Source organism: Rhineura floridana, chromosome 10 (assembly GCF_030035675.1).
Source record: "Rhineura floridana isolate rRhiFlo1 chromosome 10, rRhiFlo1.hap2, whole genome shotgun sequence".
Taxonomy (NCBI): domain Eukaryota; kingdom Metazoa; phylum Chordata; class Lepidosauria; order Squamata; family Rhineuridae; genus Rhineura; species Rhineura floridana.
The window spans coordinates 9774121-9786822 of NC_084489.1; the positions used below are offsets into that span (position 1 = coordinate 9774121).

Genomic DNA, 12702 nt, shown 5'->3' on the forward strand with positions numbered 1-12702 from the left:
ATTTATCCTTCATCAGTAAAGTCATTGAACGAGCTGTAGCCATACAACTTCAAACATTTATGGATTCAAATGACTGTTATGATTCTTTCCAATCAGGTTTTAGACCAAAACACGGGACTGAAACAGTACTAACAGCACTGGTAGATGATCTACGACTTGAATTAGATTGAGGAAATCTTACCTATTTAGTTCTGTTAGACCTTTCAGCCGCATTTGACACCATCGATCATACTATTCTTCTGGACCGCCTTTTCAGTATGGGATTCTGAGGTATGGTACTACAATGGCTTTGCTCCTTTCTGGAGGGCAGACTCCAAAGAGTTGTCCTTGAGAACTTTTCATCTAAGGCTTGGCCATTACGATACGGTGTCCCTCAAGGCTCCGTATTATCTCCAATGTTATTTAATATTTATATGGAGCCCTTGGGAAGGATCATCCGTGAATTCGGAATACATTACCATCAATATGCAGACGATACCCAACTTTACTACTCTTTCCCTCCAGACGCCTTGGAAGCGGTTCTTCCCTTAAACCAATGCCTGGTTGCTATTCAAAATTGGACCAACAGGAACAAATTAAAACTCAACCCAGAAAAGACCAAGGTTCTACTAATTGGATAGAAATCCTCTCATGAAGTTAAAAATTTACTTACCTTAGATGGGGTTCCACTCCCCCTAAAATCCCAAGTTCGGAGTTTAGGCATTCTTCTTGATTCGGCTCTGACTCTTGAACCCCATATCATAACAGTATCCAAAAGCGCTTTCACTCAATTAAAACTAGTCCGCCAACTCCGTCCGTTTCTAGGATCGTCGGACTTGAGACAAGTGACACAGGCCCTTGTGACCTCAAGATTGGATTATTGTAATTCTCTTTATATTGGACTATCTGCAAGATCACTCCGTCCGCTTAAGCTGGTACAGAGAGCGGCAGCCAGAATGCTGACTGGAGCTGGCCCACAAAATGCATACCACGCTTCTTCTCTATCAACTTCATTGGCTACCGATTTCATCTCGTCACCAATTTAAAATTTTGGTATTAACTTTCAAGGCTCTACATGGATTAGCCCCAACATATCTATCAAACCGTATTCTGGAGTATAAATCTCAGCGACCGACAAGAGTATTTTTTGAACACTCTCTTATTATCCCTTCTACTTTTTAAATTCACCGTTCCAATAATAGGAACAAAGCCTTCTCGACCATAGCCCCCATCTTATGGAATAATCTACCACCAGAGATCCGACGTTCTCCCTCACTCACGGATTTTCGCCGCCAGTTAAGAACATTTTTGTTTTGCCAAGCTTTTAATAGTTAATATTTGAATTGTTTTATTTTTCTTAATTTTATATCAGATTGTATTGGACTTGTTTTATTTGTTCGCCGCCCTGAATTCTATGAACTAGGGCGGGGTATAAATTACTTAAATAAATAAAATAAATAAATAAATAAAAGGCAACTTCCTATTTAACAAACCTTTTAAAAGACCAAAAAGATGAGATTTGGTGTGCTTCCCTAAGAAAGGAGTTTTATCATTGTGGTGCTACTGCAGAAAATGTTCTGTATAGCTATTAGCTTAAGCTACAAGGGAAGATTTCCCAATGACTTGGGCCACAGAACCGACTTATCTTTTATCTAGCCTAGAAGCAAGAAGTTGAGCATGGCTTTGGTTGCTGGGCAGAAGAGCCCACTGTGACCAAGGGTAGGAAGTACTTATGGGTCCCCCAACAGGACAGGCTTGCCATGGGGGTGGCCCACTTGAAAGAATACCAATCACAATGTACAAATCCAGGTTCTTGTGCTGCATTTTGTACAGTAAGCTCCCACAAAAATCAAAGGCATGCCTAGAATATTCTGGTGAATTGCATAGGATTCTTGAGCATATTTTCAACTTGTATGGGAACATCCCTGCCCCGTCCAACCTTGCCTGAGGCAGTAAATAAACTTGACCCAGCCTTGTCTTCTGGGATTGTTACATTAGGGCTCCAAGCTTGCTTACTTGGAAGTCCCACTAAACAGAGTGGGCCCTACTTCTGAATAAATCTGCATGAGACTGGACTGCAGTTCAAGGACAGACAGTGCTATACATCTATAGATTTTATAGTTGTTGATAATAATTGTTTTTGTCTTTTAAATGTCCCAGCACAGAGTTTTGAGAAAAAACCCATCAAAATGATGTCAGTGAAAAAAAAAAAATCAATACCAATTCAGATGCTCCTAACACTAATCCTTTTGGTAGACTCTTGTTAAATTGCAAGGAAACTGCTCCTGAAATCCCTGCTGGTGATGGGGAAAAGTCTTAATAAACTGGAGCAACAACAACAAACACTATTTTCAAGAAAACACTTTTCCCACTTGGCAACACTTAGCTAAACAGAATAGGGTCCCTTTCACCTGTAACAATAAATTGGGCAATTGATCCAAGAGGAAGCTAGCTTAAGGAACTGCCAAAAACCTATTGAGGAAAAAAATTAAATCATGCAGCTGATAATTAATATTTGCACTAACTTTACTACACCTTCTTCCATACATAAGTATATATCTGCACTATATACTTTTTAAAAAATAAATGTTTTGTAATAAAGAACCTTGATCGTTGTTCTGAATTACTCCATCAGTCCTGAAAAATGAAAAATAAAATGGACTGTTTTGTTACAAACTTGCATCACAATTATACGCACTATACAAGCCACAGTCCTATGTACACTCACATGAGAACAGACCCCACAGAATACTGTGGGACTTAATTCTGAGCTAAATGCATGGGATTGTGTTACCTGTATTTAAAGTCATACTGAATTCATATAATTAACCAATACATGTAGTGAACACATCATTCCTACTCAAAAATCAGAAATTATTACCTACAGGAACAGAGCTATTTTACCAAAACCAGCCCAATCCGGTGCCTGCTTAGTTGGAAGTAATCCCTGCTTGCTGAATCCAGTACACTTTGCTCCTAAGAAAGTGTATGTTGAATTGCAGTCTTAGGATTCTCCATTTTTTCTACTGGTCCCACTCCTGTGCTATCTCCATTTTTTGTAAAAGCTACACCTGTTGAATATCTGCCTCTCCTGCTGCTGTTAATGGCATAGGAGTCCTGTGAGGAGAAAAGGTGGAAACCCTACTTGTTCCCTGCAGATGTACAACCTGAGGCATCTACATGATGTCAGCAAAGTTGCCTTTTTTAAAAATTGGCTCTACTCCTGTGAATTTCGCAATAGCCTGATATGCAAAAAGGGTGCAATCCTATGCACCTACAAGTCACTTTTTAGGTATACATGCAGAAGCTGCTTTACCCATAATTTTTACAATTATGCTGTGAAGAACTTCACCTATTTAATTTCGGCATGTCAGGCTTCTTTTAAAAGTTAGGGAGCCTGCTCCAGGCATCAAAGTAAACACTAAGTTTTCAACAGCAACAAAAGAGTTACAATGCCCCATTTCACAGCAGAAAAAGCAGTCAGACACCAACCAAGACACATAGCATTTGAAAAAAGAAATGGCCGCAGAATTTAGCTTTCTGGGAATCTCACTGTAATCAAAAGCAGTTTTAGCCCATATGGCAACAAAAATAGACAAGTGTGGGCAATGTCTACTAGATCAGTTTTGAATGGGCTATGACAGCAGACCTATGAGTCTAATTAGGTATGTGAGGACACTGAATCCCCCCCCTCCAGCCATTTTGGGTAAGCATGCACACCTGTCAGTCACCTGATGTCAAAAGCAGGACATCTTACCTCCAAACCCTAAGACTGGAGATAAACCTCTACTTGCTCCCCTGGCTTGAATGTTGAATCACCTGATGCCAGATGATTGACAGGTAGCGATCCCACCCACCTGTCAAAATAGCCCATAGAAGGTAGGCCAGTTCCTCACTTCTTGTCTAAGACAAGACATCTGTGCCCCAAATAGCTCCTTGCTGCTACCTGTGACTAGTGAAAGAACAAAATATTGCACAAAATATTAGAAGTTACAGAAATTACCATCAAATGCAAAGGATATTGTCTTTCTCAGCTTGACCAGGAACAAAATGTGTTTAACTTTGTACTCATTAACGTGCTGGAACAAATTTAAGCACAGCTTCAAAATAGGTACCGTATATTCCGGTGTATAAGACGACTTTTTAACCCTGGAAAATCTTCTCCAAAGTAGGGGGTCGTCTTATACGCCGGGTGTCGTCTTATTAGGGTTGCCATATTGCCCGGATAGCTGGGTTTTACCTGGATTCTAAGCATGGCACCCGGCGCCCGGCTAGCCCCTTAGGTGGCCCGGATTCTCAGCTTTCATTTAAAAAAAAAATTAAGTTTCTAGGTGGTGCGGTTCTCGAGATATATATAAAAACGTCAGGCACCCCCCACCCGGTTAAATCTTTTTTTAAACTACTGTATAGCACTTCGTAGCTTTAACCCCGCCCGTTCAGGATTTCAGCCAATCAGTGAAGTGTTTGTTCGGTGGCAGTGTCCGCAAAACTTCATTGCGAGGCCAGAAAATGGTGGTTTCCCCTCCTGTTTATCTGAAAATCTCATAAATTGTGTAGGTATATACATTTCAGTTTTTCCCCCTGTTGTGTGTAGGAGTCAGATCCTGGGCAGTGTTTTGAAAACCTTCCCAATAGTTGCTTTTGTAAAAGCAATGCTAATCCCATATGCCCAGAGTAAATCCCATTGAATTCAATGGGACTTACTTTTGAGTAGACATGGTTATGAATGTGCTGAAAATCAATGGGACTTTGGAGTGAATGTAAAAAAGAATTGTGTTTGTGTTCTCTTTCTGCCCCCCCCCAGTCCTATTTTAAAGCAAGTAGGCAGGGCTTACTTAGGTATTGCAGTTTTTATTCTGTAGGAAACTAATACTGATTTTTAAAAAACTAATACTGATTTTTCTGCAATGACCAATTGGTTTGACAATAAACTATTATATGGGCTGTATGTATTTATACATCTGCAGTGTGTGCGTGTGTGTATGGAGTCTTTCCAACACCCCTGTGAGGTAGGGTTGGAAACCAAGGCAGCTCACAACAAGAAATAAAGCCATTTAAAATCCAATAACCATAAAAACAAGTATAAACAGTTGCAAAACAGCGTAAAGTGGCATGATTCGGAATTTTGGGTTGTGTGAATGAAGTTGCTTATCACTTGAGGTTGCATTTCTGTCCCTGTTTGAGTAAGCCCCATTGAATACGCTGGGACTTGCTTCTGAATAAATAAATGTAGGATTGCACTATAAATATCTTTACAGTTTGTGTAAATAATAAATATATTTGATAGTTATGCTTATATAAATATTTCTTCATTTATCATATTTTTGGTTTTTGGTTAGGAATCCTGACTGGTTGTGAGATGCTTAGTTTTTTGCCTTATAGGAATCTTGTTGTGGTTGGTATGGTATTACATTTAGGAAAGTGTTACTGCCTTCTGTGTTTTTTTTTCCTATTGCATTTCACTTATCTTTAACCTCACTCCGTTACAGCCATAGAAGCAACAGCAGCATATGCAAGATAATTAACTCCCATTAGTGATAAGAACAAGAATTTATAATTATTATTTCAATTAAAACAAGAGGCTTATCAATACTTTGAAGAGGACCAGATATTTATTTTCTTTCTGAGCCCAGGACTGGGTCTTTCATGATGCCCGGTGTGTGTGGGGGGGGGGAGCAGGAGAGTAGTCGATAAGACAGACATCCTGGCATTGATAATCGAATTAGCAAGGTATGTGTGGGGTTATTGTACACTTCCAGGCTCAGTTTCATTTTGAGTATGGAGGTGGAACCTGTGTAGATGTGGTTATCAAAGGGAGAAGAAATTTTGAGTTAAGCAAAGCTCTGCTTTTATAAAACCTAAGAAACATACAGTACTTTGAATGTCTGAGTGCCTGCACCAGTGGAATACTGGAGGAACTTGTAAACTTGCTGCAACAGTATTTAGAACTGAGCAAGTGGTGTGAAAGACTCCTTTTCCTAACATTTTGGCTTGTTTTTCTCTGATTGTGTATTTTTATTGTTTTTACTATATTTGTAAGCTGTGCTGAGCTCTGTTTTTAACAGCAAAAGGGCAGGATATAAATTCTCTTAATCAATCAATAAATACTCCATAGTGTTGGAAACTAGGCATTTAAGGCTGAAAATGTTGCTTAAAAAAAAAGATTTCTCACATCTTTCCCCAGATTTTGGTGGTAATTCCTAGGCACAAAAACAAAACAACTGGACAATCCAAATATTAATATTTATAAGTTTATAAGTGACAGTTTTCCTGCTAAGTACCTGCATGTCATAAGCAGGGGTAGTCTTATACGGCGAGTATATCCCAAACTCTATATTTTAACTGGAAAAGTTGGGGGTCGTCTTATATGCCCAGTCGTCTTATACGCCGGAATATATGGTACTTTATACGGATTGAATTTAGGGTTTTTCCAGGAAGCTAATATTTCATTTAACATGCAAGTCTAATACTTTTTCTCATCTCAATTCCAAACTCTCTTCCCAGTTTTTTAAAATTATGATTGATTAACTTATGGAGAGAAGAAATCAGATAAAATATACCAAAATGGCAATGCAGCATTTTTGCAGGCTTGTGTTCACCACCCTGCCAAGAAATCAGGTCAATTTATGAATGCATTGCAAGTTTTTTCCCCTAAATATTTTTTAAAATTTATTTGCAAATATGTAAGAGAAAGAAAAAATAAAATCACCAGATGATATTGACAATAAAAGTATTCCATTAATCTTATAGATTGATACATAATAGATTAATATAAGCAGTACATATGTCCAAATAAGCATCTAAATGAGATTGGCTATTATAAGCCATGTGTTCAAATGCAGAAAAGACAGTGAGATTTTCACTCCATTGAGCAATATATAGTGGTTGTTTGTCCTTCCAGCCTTGCAATATAAAAATCACCATAAGGGCTTGCAGAACCCACTTTTTTATTCTGCCAGTCCCCACACCACAAATATATAATTCAAGAGTGCATTAACATCCATAGATATCAAGCATTTCTCCAAGATATTAAAATGAACAATAATTTTGACCAAAAAATACGACCTCACAGGACATGGCCATATCATATGTCTCAAAAAGGTGTTTCTAGCACTGTATCATCAGCATCTATCTTAACTATCCAATTCCTTCCTATAAAGGTATTGTGGAGTCCGATATAATAGAAACATCAATTTCTGTTGAATCAGTCTCAAGTTTTAATCTAAAGAACCACTACATATAGTTGTTAAGGCAACTTTCCACTGATTGAGCTAAACAGAAGACTGTCTCTATTCCATTCATCTCTAAGATCCCAAACATTCAATGTATAGTATTCCAACAAACATTAATAAAGACCTATTATGAGTTTAGTTTTCTGTGAAGAACCAGTTATTTCCTTCAGCAATATAGGAGATGTATGTATCTTCAGCAATACCGAAGATGCTGACGCACTTAAAACCGTGCATTGCAAGTTTCAACATATATGTGACTAGCTTTCACTCTTTAGTCTATAAAGCTTATCTTGATCACAACCAGCCTTCATGGTATTTTACCCAGTAAAATGCTGCACAACTAATCCCCAAAGCAGGGTGAAATCAGCATTAGTTTTGATTATAAACAGACGTTAAATGTAAGGGGTATTGCTAGGTACTTAACAAAATTGAGGCCCAGGCTTATAGTGGAGCCAGCCACCAAATGATGGCACAGAGATGGAATCAGTCACAAATGAGAAGTTTTCCACCCCAACCCCCCTGCCTGCCGGCCATCAAGCTCTCCTCACTGCCTGAAGCCTACCTTCTCTGCTTGCTTTTCCCCACTTACAGCTCTTGCTCAATTACCCAATCTGCTCCACAGAAACTCCCTTGGGTGGGGAGCGAATCTGGAACAGTGGACACACATGCATTGGTACTCAGAATCCAAAATAAATTCTATTGCATGTAATTGGGTTTACTTCCTAATAAGGTTTAGGATTGCAGCCTTAACCAAGTTCACACACAAACTGTACTACAATGCTGAATTTGATGACTATTTCCCAGTTCCTTATTCGGTTCAATTTCAAAATGCAGCCCAGTTAGAAAACTTTAAAAATCATACACACCAGTAGTGTCCTCTGCAAGACTGTAGAAAATCACATCCAGGCTAATGATTTCTTTAGACACAAGGCGCTGTCAAGGGGCAGGATTTGTCAGTAAAGCACTCACAATCACACACATGCCACAGAGACCTTCTTTGGCACCGACAGTGTTCCCCCCCTCTGCTGAAATTAGGCTTGAAAGCGGTATTCTATTGTAGTGTGTGTGATGCCCACAAGTGTTTGCAAATGTGCCCACAGACCCAAAAAGGTTGGCAAGCCCTGTATGACTTGGAGTGCCCCAAAGTTTCTTTTGGAATGCACACTCACGCTTCCTTAATCTTTTCTACATATCCTATTATTCACAGTCTTGTGCCCAGGGATAGTGTTCAGGTGGGCACTATTCAATTCTCTCATATAGACGACACTTTCTTATATGTGGAAGAATATGATTTGGGACAGCCCACACCTTATTTTGGATTGCACACTACCCATTTTCTTTTCATTTCTATAAATTCTAGCTATTATTGGCATGGGTACACACCTTCAACAGCGTCCAAGGAAAGCATTGGACTGTACATGATTCAATGGTGCTTTGTAGAGAACACTTTTCTACATGTGTGGGTGTATAATTTCTGGTGACCCAAAGATTATTTTGGGTTGTTCACCCCCAGTTTCTTATTTGTTACTGTCATCTGAGGTCACCACACCTTTATGAGTGTTACTCAAGCGCAACCGTTTTGAGTGCAGAAAAGTATTGTGTATCTTTAAGGGGACAATATCCCATTTTGGAGTACACCAGCTTATTTTGGGGTTCAGGGACATAACTTCAAAAAAATTTAACTGAGCTGCATTTTGAACTTTCAAATAAATAAGCAACTGGAAACCAGTAATCTGCTGCATCATAATTATATTAACAATCTGAAGCAAAATGAACCTCAAGGTGGGAAGGAGAGCTTGCTCTGTTCCTGGAGAGAATAACAGGTTTCCAATAAAAACAGGACAACAAATACTGGCCTACCTTACAAATTCTTTTTAAATTACCAAGCTAATGTGCATGAAGCAATATTATATCACTAGTTATCAAAGAATAAGCCCAAGTAAACACAGTGGAAGTTGCACCAGCATAAGCATGCATCGAATGCACACAAATATTGGAAATATGGATCTGGAGATGAGGTGGGCAACCAGGTGGGCTGGGATTTGCATTCACATAATCCTCTTGATGTTATAGCACCGAAGCAGAGGCTGATGGGGCATTTTTCCTCTTCTCCATTTTGGCACTGGGAGCCCAGCAAATAAATAGGAAGGATAAATGATCCCTCATTTTCTCTGCTCCAGCAAGAAGGGAGCAAGTGCAAGGTTCCTTCATGGCAGTCCAGAGATTCAAGAAGTAGTGTACTGAAAGGGTGGCGGCAGCAGCAAGGTAAAATACTAATGAATTATGTTGGTAATGTTTTTGCTGCCACCACACATGGCCTCAGCAGGCAAAGTGAGGGGTTGTGCTGCAAGGCACTATCAGGGGACAATCATGTCATGTCTGCGAGCAAAAAAATGATCAGAGACACTGGTTCTCCAGCCCTGGTTACCTGCTGCTGTAAAAATATGGACTAAAATAGTAGACTCACATTTACAACAGAGCTCCTCAGTCAATTTGGTGCTAACAGCTGCTGCTCAGTACTGCCATCCCAGGGCTCACCAGGAGGTCTGGTGTTGGGTCATTTTCACTACATTTGACAGACAAGCTGAAGTCACTAGCTCTCACAGTGAAATAATATGAAAGCAAGCTGGCATAGACTCACTCTCTCACACACAGTGCTCTCTGAAATCAGGTAATCGAAAGGCTGCTCGCTGGCTCTTCAGCCACAGCGTTCATTGCTGTGACTGCTTCAATGGCCTGTGTCTGAGGGAACAATCACTGCTCCGCCAGCTCAAGCATACAAGGGTGAATGCAAGCATACCTAGCCAAAGTTTGAGGAGGGAGAAATGCATGCACCTGATTGGCTGGGAGTGTTGGCCAGTTCCACTCTATCTTATGCTCATAAATGCGACCAAATGGTAATATGTAGCTAATCAGAAAGAAAGAAAGCAAAATGGAGGAGGGTTGGATTTCCATGCCTTACTTAAGGCTTTTCTCTGTAAGCTTTTTTTAAAAAAAAATCCCCATGGAGTTGGGGCAGCCATATAATTGCTGGTGTGTTCTGCACATTTAATTGGTCAGCACAAGAGAGCGACAGGATGGACTTCAGATATTAGAGTGGTTAATGTGTGTAAGGAGGACAGAAGAGTGGGGGTTTGGGGATTCTCTGGGTAAGTACTGCCTGGCTTCAGCCCCACCATCCAACACCCAGCTCTTAAACAGATTTTCTTTAGAATAAGACTCAATGATTTCAATGGAACTTATTTCTCAGAAACAAAGTTCAGAAGGGGGGGAGAGCTAAAGAAAAATAGCACACACATACACCCGAAACCAGAGCATGGAAAAGTTACTTTTTAAAACTACAACTCCCATCAGCCCCAGCCAGCATGGCCATTGGATTGGGCTGATGGGAGTTGTAGTTCAAAAAAAGTACTTTTCCAAGCTCTGCCCGAAACATGCAATTATAATAAATGGAAACATGTTCCCAATAGGGAAAAGGAGTCTATATTATGGCTAGTAAGATGCTATCATATAAATAAAGAAACATAACACTGCTCCTAAACACCATGCAATATTATTATTATTTGATTTATATCCCGCCCTTCCTCCCAGTAGGAGCCCAGGGCGGCATGATCCTTAGTAGAGGCACACATAACTAAACTCTTGATGTAAAATTCTAAAAAAAAAAGGAGCAAACCGCTGTCCAGTTGCCTAGAGATGTTTAAAGTAGTTTCCTGTGGCTACACGTCTCAGCATTTGTCGGAAAGCCAGTAACCAAGAACTCATCGGCGTCAGCTTCCGTCGCTTCTGCCTTCACTTCCGTTTGCATTCAGCACACGGCCCAAACTGCCGCTCCCTCCTCTGCCAGCGTGACGTTCTCTCCTAGAGGAGAAGGAGTCCCCCCCCTCCGGAGCTGGTAGGACTTTCTAGACTGTTCCGGAGGGAGGATCCCTGTGGACTTCCTGTTTCCTGATGGATGAGAAGGCTCAGCAATAGCGCCTGCTAGAGAAATACTAAATTTTTAAAGGGTTCTTCCAAAAACAAAGGAAGGAAGCTTCAGCTCCTTCTTAAGCCTATAGCCGCCGGTCCGCGTCGCGCAAGCATCATCCTTGGAGGCTTTTTCAGGGGCCACAGAGCCGGTTGAACTCGCTGCGACCACCACTTCTGGCAGCGGGACCTTGGGGGAGCACGGCAGCGGCGACAGCCTCTGATCCCAGTGGTGGAACCAGCAGCTTCACCTAGTCTCGCTGCAGGACTACAGCAGATGGGACCCAGAGTTTGGAAATGCAAGTATCCCCTTCCCTCCCGACCCTGCTACTTGATCCAGTCTCCTTCGCCCGAACAATCTCGCTTGTTCCAGTTGTGAATGAGTGAGATTAGCCGCTTTCCTTTCCTCTCAGCTGTGATGAGCTGTTCTCAGTCCTTCCTGAATGAAGCGGTGTCGTTGTAATGTTCCTCCCCCTGGCAGCACCTGGCAGGCGCCCACCTGTGGCTACCAGCAGTGAGAAACGTAGTTTTTATTTTTTCTTTAGCTCACCCCGCTCTAGCACAGATCTCTCAAGATCCCACTGCTAGGCAGCACCACCAGCCACTCCCTGTAAACAGTACTGCTAGAGACTTCGCCTTAGTCTCCCTATGGCTTGTTACTTTGTGTCTGGGTGCCCTTGTTGTCCACAACCCCCCTGTATCTTTGTCTATACAGCATACAATCCAGGGTTGCTCTGGATACTTGACAATGTTCCTTCACCGCTGCCACCATTTATTTGATACTGTTTCCCTCCAGCCTTGGTAATTACCCTGCCCTCCCTTCTGGTCTGTGTATCCCCAGCCAAGGATCAGGCTTTTGGTAAACCAATAAAAGTATTTATTTGATAACACCAGGAAATAACAAGATTACTTTAGGAATGTTCAACAAGCGTATGGTTTCATATAGTGTCACTCTTTATGTTTCCAGTTATATATATTCTGCCTAAATGCCAGCCAAATATAATCCAACCCACAACTAACTCCAATCCACACTCCACAACCAACCGCCAACAACTCCCCCACAAAACAGAACCCTGAACCAACTGTTATCCTCTCATTTATACCTTCAGCCACTCAAACGCTCAGCCAATCATACAGCATTCTCCAGCATTGCAACCCATGTACACCCCCCTCTAACTCAATCCACTTACCATATATACCTTAATAAACGTGCACTTACCATATTTACAGTCATAAAAATACAGGGGCATCACAGTCCTCTTTTTTTACGCACACCGAGTAAACTTGTTTTGTTTTACTAGTAGCCAGTGCTAGCCCTCATTGTGGTTTTGTTTCTCTCACACCTTCCCATTGTTGCCTCTCTTCTGGAGGATCTCCCACTCTGCAATCGGGTTCTCAGCCTCCACATGTGTATGTACGAAGAGAGCTTTGTATTGAGCCGGGGGAAAGGAAGCGGGGATGGGAGCAGAGAAAGCAATGTCAAGAGACCACCTGGGAGAGATAATGAGGAATTGATCTAAGTTCC

At 41.0% G+C, this 12702-nt stretch overlaps 2 protein-coding genes across 3 annotated transcripts in view; one reads left to right on the forward strand and one right to left on the reverse strand.

The window, feature by feature from the left end:
• The window catches only part of RALA (RAS like proto-oncogene A), a 50686-nt gene extending 39679 nt beyond the window's left edge, over positions 1-11007 (reverse strand). The window contains exon 1 of one of the 2 annotated variants that reach the window (XM_061587853.1): positions 10888-11007. The gene's annotated coding sequence lies outside the window, so the exon portion shown is untranslated. The remainder of the gene's footprint in view (positions 1-10887) is intronic. The other variant, XM_061587851.1, reaches the window with a different exon arrangement.
• The window catches only part of YAE1 (YAE1 maturation factor of ABCE1), a 37259-nt gene that overhangs the window by 8296 nt on the left and 16261 nt on the right, over positions 1-12702 (forward strand). The gene's annotated exons all lie outside the window — the stretch shown is intronic.